This window comes from Poecile atricapillus, chromosome 2 (genome assembly GCF_030490865.1).
Source record: "Poecile atricapillus isolate bPoeAtr1 chromosome 2, bPoeAtr1.hap1, whole genome shotgun sequence".
In the NCBI taxonomy this organism is placed as follows: domain Eukaryota; kingdom Metazoa; phylum Chordata; class Aves; order Passeriformes; family Paridae; genus Poecile; species Poecile atricapillus.
In genome coordinates, this window is record NC_081250.1 from 142,040,748 (window position 1) to 142,051,495 (window position 10,748).

The window sequence follows — 10,748 nt, forward strand, 5'->3', positions numbered from 1 at the left end:
ATCAAACGCAGACGTGCCACCATAACCATATTGCTTTTCCAGCTACTGTGCCCAAACTGAAAAGAGCTGCAAAAAAAAAGCTTTTGGAAAAATATATGCATAAAATACTGAATATTGTAGCCTAAATTGCTACATGTTGTCACATTTTAAAAGTGAGATACAGTTTTCTTCATGTTATGATTGCTGTCAATTATATATAAACAGACAGTGCATCTCAGTTTCCTCACTAGCTTTGCTGATTAGTCCTTATTTAGCAGAAGTGTAAAGGGAAAATTGATTTAGTAGTTCAGTTGTGAAATCCCATGCACTGTGTAAAATCAGGTAAGTATCTAGGTTTCTGTGCTGTACAAGGGGAGAATTAAATCCTGCCATTTCAGTTAAATGTTCTAGCGCTGACAGTTCCTGAAATATAGAATTGCTATTTTTGCTTCTCATGCTGGCTGTGCATTCTCACCTGCTCCCATCTTCTTGCACTTGGTGTTTGTTTACCTTGTGGTAATTCAGGGTAATTATGACAGAAAGCAGGAAGTTTTGTTGTGGGTTTTTTTCTGCCTCTTGGTTCCTTGAGCTGGCCTGCCATGAGGTCAGACAGCTGCTCCTGCTGGTGTAAGGAAATCAGCAGGGCCATATGGCTGGGGGGAAGGGAGTGAGAAAGGGTTGTCTGCTGCTGAATGTCCTTAGAGGTGATACCAAGCTGCATCCATGCAGGGCATGCCAGGAAAGCCATCATGCTGACTGAGGGTTTGGAGCAGTCTCGCACTTACAAGAGTACCCTAAACATGGAATTGCAGAAACAGGCTAAAATGAGGTTTTTAATTGCCAGCTTTGGACCTGTTCTACTTTATATCCTAGCACATCATAGACTCACAAACTGGTAGAAGAACACAGGTTAGAAGGGTCAGGCAGTTGCTGGTCCAATTTCCTGTTCAAATCAGGTCAGACCAGGCTGCTCAGGGCTTTAGCCAGTCAGGCCTTGGAAACCTACTGGGATTGACAACAAACATTTGTGATACACTTCACTCCTGTGAGGAAAAGCACAGCAAAGATTTTAAATATTAAGGGATCATTTTATTTGTAAGTAAAGAAAAATATCAAAACTTGTAAGAATCTTGTATGTATTACATAGGTTTATTGTTACATATGCAGTGTGTTACTGTATCTCTCATCAGTTCTAGAGAATTTACTCAGTATATTAAGAGCAGAGACAGCCAATTGAACAGCTGTGGGATTGATTCACTTCATTCAGACATCTCTTTCTGTATCATAAGGGCTGCTGAATATAGGAATGTAAACTTTCTATTGCCAGATGCAGCAGTTGGTTGCCTGTGCAGATAGGCTGCTACTACACATATTCCTTGAGTGCCAGCAGGGACTAGTTAGGAGGCCGGTTGTTGGGACACTCCCCTCTGGAGTGGGACAGTTGGTCTGCAGTTTCTGTCATTCTGAACCAGTGTCACCACAAGAAACTGAGATGAAACTTGAGATTCCTGATAAACTGGTGCACAGAACCATCTGGAGAGGGGACAGCTGGATTTAACCAGATACTCCTGTGTAAAAGGTCTGATGTGTCCATGTTTGGATGAAATGGCAGCTCTTTCTGCTTGGTGCTGATGTAGCAGGCACTCTGAGGGAATGAAGATGTTACTGCTTTTGAGTGATGTTGAGGCTGGTTATGACAGAGCAGAAAAGCAGCAGTTTGCCTGCTCAGCTCCGTGTAGCTGCTGACACACTGGGTTAGACACAGCAGAAGTGAGAATGTAAAGATCCATGTTTCAGGTGAACAGGTTGTAGTAAGCACTTCTTACCCTTCAAGTAGTTGAATCTCATAGACACAGAGTTCCTGTGCATTGCTTAACAGGCCCTTTAAGTTGTTATAGAACATGAGGTTCTCATCCCTCCCTACTTGAGTATGTAATTTGATTTAACCTCAGCTGTTTTCCGGTGCCTGGAACCATGACACACTCCCTTTAGTGGGGGTCAAGACACAAGAATCTGCCTGGTTTAATCTAGATTCAGCATCAAGGCTGTTAAGAAGAACAGTCACAACCACTATTCAGAATATACAAGTTTAAAAAGAAAATCTATGTGAAGAGTTAGTCCTTTTTCTCTGTAATCATTCTGAGCAGGTGCTTAATTTTAGATGTAGCAGGCTGGGTGTGTGTGATTATAGCTTTTCTATAATTAACCACCTTTTTGTGGCTCTTGTAAAAAGTTGTCATTCCAGAGGGATAGGTAGAAGCCAAAGAATTATTTAATTCAGTGCTGAGGATGGTGATAGTGTGGTGCTGTCTCTCTAGCCCATCAAATGTAGGGGCATTTCATCATCTTTCAGATGGCATGGTATCAGAAGGAAAGAATTCAGAAATATATTAAGTGCTCATTTAGGGTCCAAAATACAAAGATAAGCTACTCACTTCACTGTAACTATCAGAAACCAGCTCTTTTCTGATTCTGATTAGTCCTAGTGTCCCGTCAGAGGGACTAAGTGACTTCCTTCCTCTCTTTGGTCCTTTCTCCAGGTAACCCTAGTCCTGACTATTTTGTGGAACTTGCTGTGTTTAACCTCTTCTGTCAACCCATGTTTGGTGCATGAGGTGGTCCCACCAGTGTGGTTTCCCCACTGAACACCACAGTAAGTTGCAGACAGAAAAGCAAAGTCTGTTGTGATCACTTTGCCATGTAACTGCAGAAGTACAAGCAAACAACTTCCACTGTAAATCTGATGGCAAGGAGGCAACTTCATTGCCAGACATCACTAATTGTCACCTATGTGACCAATGATGTATTTAAACACCTAAGATTCAAGCAACTTCATGTCCTAGTCATATGTACATGTGTGGGTACATTGTGTGGCAGAGCACAACTGCTGGTCCTTGGGTGAAGCTCCAGGCTGGCCAGTGCAGCCACCCAGCTTAAGTGAGAGCCTCACTCCTTGATACAGGGAAACTGGGCTCAGGCCACTGAGAGATAGGAAGTAATAGGAAAGCACTGATGGCTGATTGTCTGGGGTGCTCTGGCACAACAGGATCAGCCTGTGCTCACTGACACTCCGTGCTGTCCATAGCCCTTGGGACTTTTAATTCTTACTGTATCCAGATGCTGTCCCTCTGTGTCTGGGACAAAGACAGTACTGCACCTTCAGTACAATGATTTCCCAGTGCAGCTCAGCTTCTCATTCCCTTTCAGCCTTCTTTACCTTGTCCTTTTCCACAGTAGTATCTTTCTATTGTCCCAGTTGTTAGAGTTTTTATGAGCTTAGAGCTTCTAAGTGGCTTTTTGGACCAGGTGATCCTTGGGTCAGGCATTGAAGAAAGCGGGGAGAAACCCTCCTGCCGTCAGGTCAGTTACTCACAATCCCATGGTCTCCCAACTTCTGTATTCTGTTGATCACTGGAAATATTCCAAGCCTTTTACTTCTAGACATCATAGGGTGAGACTAATAGCCTTATAATAGGGCCATATCCCATCTCACAGGTAGCTCCTCCCATCTCCAGCCAGCTATTGCAGCAGTAAGCTGCAGTATGAGATGGAACACCCACATCTCTCCTGCCTTTTTCTTTGCTGCTGCTTTTTACCTAAGAATATAGTTTATTTGGTAGCTAACCTCTTTTATTCAGCTGTTTGTGGCTTTAGAAAAATAGACACTTTTTTTCTGGCATGCATTTGCTTGGTCAGTGCATTTTTGCAAACTTGTACGTGACCAGGTCTGTCTTGAGAAAAATGCCATTTCTCAGTTGGCCAGCAGAGAGAGCAGTCAGCATTCAGTGGATGTGCAGGTCGGGACACGGACAGATGCACACACAGCCCTTCCAGTAGCTGTTACAGTTAAAAATGAGTCATTCTGAAGGCATTGCAGAAGTGATTTGTATCTTGCAAGGTTGTGGCTGAAGGCTGAGATATTGCTCTCGACTGTCTGAGCCTGTAATGTCAGTGCAAGCCCTTCCTGCACACCAGGGGCTATATGGCAGCATCATCACACCACGTGCCAGTTTGGGGGGATCTGGTCAGCAGTCAGTCCCTGCCAAAATGGGGCTGTGACACCTTAGGATGTCAGACCAATTGGCTTGCTAACAGTTTATATTTAAATACCTGGGGATGCTGCCATCTGATCTGGGATGTTCAGGAAGCAAAGGGGCAGTGGGGTGCATTTGTATGAATCAAATTCCACTATGAGAGCCTTAGTCAGGACATTTTGACATGTATGGCCTCCTTTCCTCATACCCTTATTGTCTAGCCAGAGCCTCATGCATGCTCTGAAGCACCACTGCTCTCCAAGCTTCTACTGTAAAATGGCCATCTCTTGTAGGTTGGGTTTTCCTTGTTAGAATGCATTTGGTTCAAATTTTCTCATTTTTCACATTTTTTTCCCTTATCTTTTTAGGAAACAAGGGTTGTAGACTAAATGACTTGAGAAAACTGTACCAGGGAGTACGAATGAGGTGAGAAAATACCACCATGTCCCTACAGTAGTCACAGTTACTTTGCACTGGGTGTCTTGCAGAACCATTACTGAGACACTGCCCCTGACCCAGGTGGCAGCTGTCCCCCACACCTGGCATGAGCCACACTGCTGGAGGGGAGGACCTGCAGAGCATCACTTCACATGTCACCCAGCAGAGCACAGGGCTCCAGGTTTGGTGGGGTTGCCCTCCTATGACACTTTGGATTCCCAGGCATGAAGAATCTCATCTCCTCTCAAGCAAAACCTGTCTGGATGTCTGTTTCTCTTCAGGTAATTACCTTCTCAGAAATTTGAAGGAGACAATGCTGGTGATTTTCTTCTGCCTTCTGGCTTTCTCCTTATGCAGGACTTGGCCTAATTGAGGCCAAGATTAATGAAGCACACCCAGGTTTGTGCGCACCTCCCTGTGGAACTCACCTATTTTCGTTTATGATCATGGAGTCAGAAGTGAAGCACTCTATACAAATGCAGCCTTTCAACAAGTTAAATGCAGCTGCAGCAGTGGTTATGGAAAATCTCTTCAGTTTGACCTAAGATAAACAAATATGGTTGTTTAAGTATCCTCAATGTTTCCTTATACTTACAGTAGGAAATACCTTGGATACTGAGGGCAGTTAAAACAAATCTTAGTTATCTAAGGCCTCTGGCAAGTCCCTGAGTTTCTGAGCGAGCTAAGCCACTTCCTAGGCATGAGGTGTACCAAGCTTCATTTTATAGTCATAAAAATAAGCATTAAGGACCTGAGCTGTGAACTGCCACTCACAAAGTCCAACTGAAGTGACATTATTCACCTGGTTCTCATGATGAATGTCTGCTTCCTGCCCTGGAAGATGAGCAGGATGTTTCCAGTGAGCTGGATTCCTGACATTATATCACTTAAAAGCAGGAAATGCTCATTTTGCTTGGTTCAGCATCATACCAGCCTTCCCATGCAAGGCTATATCTGGAACCCAAACACTGCAATAAGGCAGGAATCATTATATGTTATTTTTTTTCAAACAGCCTACACAGTAAGAAGATGGTAGTTATCTCAGCCTTCCCTTCTTTTTAGTATGCAATTGTGGTGGCGTGCTTCCCCCTGTCTCAGCTTGGCTGCTGAAATGGCAGCGCACCAGCTCCATGCTTGGAGCCATCCCGAGAAAATGTTCTGCTGTGGCTTTTAACCATTTAGCTGTAAAGCTCCCGCCACTTCCACCATTCTAACTGCTGGGCTGAAGCAAGGCTTGCCAGTCCTTGTTTATAGCAAGCATAATCAGTTCCACTATTTATACTGTACTCATCACAGAGCACTTTGCTGTATGAAATGGTCACAGTTATATTTATACCAGTACAAAAACAAAGTCATTACAAATTGAGGAGGCAACATTCAGAGTAATTTTTCCTTGCTACCTGACGCTGTTTCTTCAGCTATTCAAACTTTTTTCAGGCAGAGTCACTCTCTTAGGAAGAAAATACAGTCCACTGTAACTCAGGAATCCCACCAGTATTTATCTGCACTTGTGTTTTTGTCTTGCATGAAGGAAATGCAACTAGTTAGTCAAGTAACCCCTACCAGTTGCTACCTCGGTACAAATATGCAGGGCTGCCAGCAAAGTCCATGGAGTTGTCTTAGCACAGCTAAAAGCAGAGTTCAATCTCCTTTGCCAGAAGTACTAAAAATACCTTTTAATATGCTAAGGTATGTGTCTGGCCAGGAGTTGTTTTCAAATGCATTGTCCATGAAGTTCCCATAAAGTAAACAAAGCTCGATACGCTCGGTCCTGAGGTGCAAAATAAGCAGTGTGGTGGGGTCCAGCTGTTGTCCTTGCTGGTGTCATCAGCAGGGTGCTCCCCCTGCCTTGTTCACAGCAGTGGACTGGGAAGGAGGGACTCGGGGGAGATTTGCAGGCCCTGTCTGCCATATTTATCAGAGATCCTTTACAGGGTAGATAGTTTACTTAATCATCATTTTCATTTAACTTATTTGATAATTACTAAATAAAACACTCCAGGTTAGGTACTTTTGAGATCTGAAAGACCAAGTGAGGGACACTGTTGCCAGCAAAGAAGACACATGCACATTTCCAGCATCACCTGCTTGCCAGCCTTTCTGTGCTGTCATGGTGCATGGAGGTCAGCTCCATGCACAGAGGCAAAGCCCCAGCCCCCTCTGAGCTGGTGCCAATGGCTGTGTGAGCAGGGGCACCATTTCCAAGGCACAGAGCCTGATGAAACCTTTCTGCCAATGTTCTCTGTGGCCCTACTGCTTTGAACTTATGTGGGCATCCAGGGCTGTGGAACGGCTCAGCCTGGCCCTTGCCAGGGACTGTGGGGTCTCCTCTGCTCACTGCCTGCAGGGGCAATGCAGACAGTGGAAACTGCAGGACATTACCACCCCACTCAAGATAAAATGGTTTGGTTTGGTTTGGTTTGGTTTGGTTTGGTTTGGTTTGGTTTGGTTTGGTTTGGAAGGGACCTTAAAGATCATCTAATTCCAACCCCCCTGCTGTGGGAGAGACACCCTCCACTAGACCAGGTTGCTCAGACCCCCATCCAGCCTGGGAAGGATGCTTGCTGGGCTTACAGACATCCTCTGAAATGGGCATTATTTGTGGTCATTCAAAAAGCAAATGCCCTGGCTTAGCATGTGGAGTCCGAAAAATCACACATGGAGATTGTCCAGTGCTGAGAACATCTGAAGCCTGACACATGGCAGAAGTACACACGTGGGGTCCAAAAGAGGTGTCACCGTCTCCACTGACACTTGGTCTCCTCTGAGTTGGCATTGTTGTGTGTCACAGTAAAGTCCTCATGGCCTGCACAGTTCAAAACACTGCTCCCAAATGCTGTTAGAACTGCTCCCTGCTGCTGCTTAATGCCACTGGGACAGCAATCCATGGAGCTCCAGTGCTGCAGCCATTGGCATGGCTGGCTTAGCAAATGGAAGCTTTGTTTTGAGTTTTCTGTAATAAAATACCATGCTGCTGGGACACACAGGCTAGATAGGGTTTCACTGCCCACTTAAGAAAATGAGGGCAAAGAGTGATTAAATATTAAGTGGGATGCAAGATCTCAGCACATGCAGTTCATGTGGTAACCTGAGGATGGGCTGGAGATAAATGTGGCTTCCTAGATACCTGAGAGGGTACTACAGCAACCCATCTTGGCCAGCAAGAGGAGCTTTGGGGTTTCTCCAACAGTCTCCAGAGACCTCAGAGGTGACAGGTATGGCCATGGAGAGACAGCAAGATGAGGATCCTTGGAATACCTGTATCCTTTTCTATTTAGCTTTCTACCTCTTCTGTAAATCAAGCACCATTTCTGGCAGCAGTAGACTGTCAAGCGGGCTACACTGACATCAAAGAGAAGATACTAATGAAAACAACAGAAAAGAGATTTGTGATTAATGCAGAAACTCCCTCCCCCTCCCCGCCCTAGGGTGAACCATATCCTAAAGCCTCTCCTTCAAGCAAAGCTACTGCTGACAAGAAAGTTTTTGACCTTCCTTACACTGCAGAGCAAGACTTCTGAAAGGCAGCTTTTACCATGTGTGTGTCCATCTGCATGCACATGTCCCTGAGCCTCCCCATGCCCATGGATACAGAGGTACACACAGCTCCTTCCACGGCAGCACATTCGGCAGCGGGTGTTGGCTCCTGAGCTCACATCAGCACTAGCAGTGGGCAACATGGAATTATTTCCTCACCACTCCCATTAGCAGCTGGCTCCTCTTAAGGAGGATCCACACCTTGGCTGCTGTTACCTGGTCAGGTGCAAATGCTGCAAGGGCTCCTGCTCCACTCACTCCCTCCCTCCCTGGCACAAATGTGGGCAAGTAAATCCGGATAAGTCAAGGCTCTTTCCTTTCTGAGACCCTTAGACCTGCACTCCTAAATTCCAACAGTCTACAGCTCTTCTAGTGATTTTAACTTCCATAATCTCCCTTACCCCATACCCCCTTGGAAACACTTAAAGATGTTATGTTTTTCTGATATAAGCTGTGCCAAAGCTTGATTCCTTTATGAAGACAAACTGGCAGTGGAAATTGACAGCTATACAGGGAAATATTGTATTGCTTAAAGAACTTTATTTAGATTGCTCCATTGTGGGGAGAGTTGTTTGTTGGTTTGTTTTGTTTTGTTTTATTTTGTTTTTCATTTTGGACGGTGCTAAAGACGCCATAAAATTAGCTACAGTATTAGTCTGGTGATTTGTACACGACATGTTCATGTGCCTTCAAAATTAAAAGAAATAATAATAAAACTAAGCAAATAAATAGTCTTGAGAGGACTAATCCCTTTCCTCCATGCTCTCAGCAGCCACCAAGCCAGCAGGGATCCCAGGAGGGCAGGAACGGCAGAGCCTGGGCATGGAGGATGCTTGGGAAGGCTTTGTTGCTCTGCCACAGGGATATTAATGTTTCTGGCCAGCTGACAGCATGTGTGGCAAAAGTAAACATTTGGCTCCAGCAAAGAGATGCAGACAAGGGAGGTGAATTGTGCACACGATGAAAAGGTTGGTCATGGGCCCACGGCATCCTCAGGGAGAAGTGGGCACGGGCAGAGAGCACAGGGAGATGCAGGATCCAGGGAAGGACAGTGCTTTTGCAGGGGAGCAGGGGCTTGATGCTTCTGCAGCCTTCTGGGGTCCAGGGAGGCGTAGGAAACCGGGGAAATGCACCACTGGGGGCACATTAGGAGGCTGAGGAAAGCACTCAGAGCTGTATGGAGGATGCTTGCAGCAACGCTTTTGACTGTGGTGGATTTTGCATCAAACAGCACCATTTTGCAGGGAATGGGGGAAATAAGTGGGTAAAGAGCACCCAGGCCTCCACTTTCCAGCTCTTTCCAAGCAGACCAGCTGTCCACACTGGTTCAGGATTAATTCATGCTCTGGGTTCATTACAGCAATTTTTTAAAGCTGGAGCCTTGCCCTGCACATCCTCAGCCACAGCAGTATCCCTGTGCTGCTGCCTGGGGCCAGTGAGCCTTTGGGCTCTTACCTTCCTGAAGGGGCAAGCAAGGGAATTTTGCATTTTTTCAGCCTCTAATCCAAGTAAATGGAAAATAACTTTGTAAATATTTCAAAAATACCTTGAGGCCTTAGGCAGCCTGAGGAGAAGGGGTACAAGGTGCTGCTATGCCCAGGGGTGTTACAAACCTCTCTGACTGGCTCATGCTGCTGCAGGATGGGTGTTGTGTAGTGGCTGCTCTCTTGCAGCTGCCACATGTGCTCCTGCATGTGTGTGAAATGGGCTAACTTGGCTTTTCCTTCTTCTGAATGTTCAGCATAAGCAGGGAATAATAAAATGCAATTTTTCTACAGGGACCAGAGGAAACAAATTATTGCCCGGGTGTAGCTGAGGGCAGAGTCTGGCACATTATTTTCTGTGTAATAATTCCCACAAGGCCTTGTGAAAACAATTTTTTTTTTTTTTCTTCTCAGTTTTATACTTCTTTAAACTTTCCAAAATACTCTGCTGTAACATATTTTCCTCAGTCACATGTGTTAGTGAGGAGAGAAAAGGTTAAATTCTCCTTTGGTACTATAATGTAATTCATTTCCTGTTTTTCACAACTGTCTAGACACAGATCTAACGAGCATTAACCCTGAATCCCACCATTGGGTTAAAAATAGAGGCTTTAAATATAAAAGTGTGTGGTAAGAGTAAGATTGTAGGTTTCTACCTACCACCAGGAGACAGTGCTTTTAAATGAGAACCATTTAATTAGCTATAAGTAACAAAAAAATTACTTCAGTTTCAGAGGTTTAAAAAGGCTCCTGGTTGCTTTATATATACCAGCAGTAATACAGGCTCTGCTGAGCTGTGGCATGGACAGGTTGATTCCCCCTCAGGAGTTATATTTGTCTGGATTTACACCTCCAGCTATATTAAAAAAAGAAAGAATAAATTCTGCTTCAGTCAGAGAGCTATAAAAGGATTGGGAGAAAGTAGTTAAAGAGAGGACCAATGTTGAAACCATGGTCAGCTTCTGGTGGGAAATGGACATGGACAAAATATGCCCCAGGTCCAGCTGAGGGTTCCCCAAATCCCAAGGGGAAAAGCGATGGCCACGGTACCAAGAGAGGCAAGGCCGCAGTGTTGGGTGCCAGCCCAGCCCAGCACTGGGATGCTTGCAGTCATGCCAGACCCAGAGGGGCTCTCAGCAGCTTAGGCTGGATCACATTTGGGCTGGAGGCTGGCCCCAGGCTTAGCCAGGCAATTGCCCCTGTGGGTGTGCAGCCTCCTCGGACACTTCCCACCAGCTGGGCTGCCACACTGGAGTGGGAGGAAGGAGAGAAAGAG